Here is a 1,211-nt window from a genome sequence, read left to right on the forward strand (position 1 = left end):
CTTCAAACATTTATTCTTATTATCAGAATGTATTATTCTACTAGGATTGAGCAAAATATTACATTCTTGAGTTACTTGAAATAATTGGTTACTAAGTGAAGTGGTGTAAGTATTTATACAATGTTTTAAATTTAAGGAGTAGTATGACACTTCTAAGTACATAGAAGAGAATAGATTTTCCCGCCATGGGCCTTTCTTCAGTAAAAATATTTAATTAGAAATATATTGGTTGGGAGTCAGGTTTTCTATTCCATTTTGAGAAAGCTAAATGTACTATCTAAAGCTTTTAATATGAGTTTTGTTTCAGCATAATCCAGCTCACCAAAAATTAATAAATGTTTAGTTGTCAGTGAAGATTTCATGGGGCTTCTCTGGTGGCTCAGATGGTAAAGCGTCTGCCTGCGATGCAGGAGACCCAGGTTTGATCCCTGGGTCAGGAAAATCCCTTGTAGAAGGAAATGGTAACCCACTCCAGTACTCTTGCCTGGACAATCCCATGAATGGAGGAGCCTGATACGTTATAGTCCATTGGGTCTCAGAGAGTCAGACACAACTGAGGGACTTCACAAGGACAAGGAAGATTTCATAAATACAAGTTTTGCCAAGAAAACTGATCCTGCCTTTTACTATGAGTATGACCCACTTCCTATCAGTCATATTGGAGTTTCCCTGGTGGCTCAGTGGTTAAGAATCCACCTACAAATGTAGGAGATGTGAATTAGATCCCTGGGTGGGGAAGATCCCCTAAAGGAGGAAATAACAACCCACTCCAGTATTCTTGCCTGGAAAATCCATGGACAGAGGAGCCTGGTGAGCCACGGTCCATGGAATCGCAAAAGAATCAGATACAACTTAGCAACCAAGCACATCAGTCATATCAGATATTGTATATTTTCATTCAGTTCAGTTAAGTTCAGTCGCTCAGTCATGTCCGACTCTTTGTGACCCCATGAATCGCAGCACACCAGGCCTCCCTGTCCATCACCAACTCCCGGAGTTCACTCAGACTCACGTCCATCGAGTCAGTGATGCCATCCAGCCATCTCATCCTCTGTCGTCCCCTTCTCCTCCTGCCCCCAATCCCTCCCAGCATCAGAGTCTTTTCCAATGAGTCAACTCTTCGCATGAGGTGGCCAAAGTACTGGAGTTTCATTTTTTTAAGCATCATTCATTCATTTTTAAATTAACCTTTGGAGGCTACTATAGATTCA

General features: G+C 41.4%; 1 non-coding gene across 1 annotated transcript; it reads left to right on the forward strand.

Moving 5' to 3' along the window:
* The first annotated feature begins 367 nt into the window (after positions 1–367).
* TRNAR-GCG (transfer RNA arginine (anticodon GCG)) lies at positions 368–441 on the forward strand. Its single transcript has one exon. It is a non-coding gene; the product is annotated as a tRNA-Arg (tRNA).
* Positions 442–1,211: the final 770 nt, after the last annotated feature.

This window comes from Bos taurus, chromosome 9 (assembly GCF_002263795.3).
Source record: "Bos taurus isolate L1 Dominette 01449 registration number 42190680 breed Hereford chromosome 9, ARS-UCD2.0, whole genome shotgun sequence".
NCBI classification, from domain to species: Eukaryota; Metazoa; Chordata; class Mammalia; order Artiodactyla; family Bovidae; genus Bos; species Bos taurus.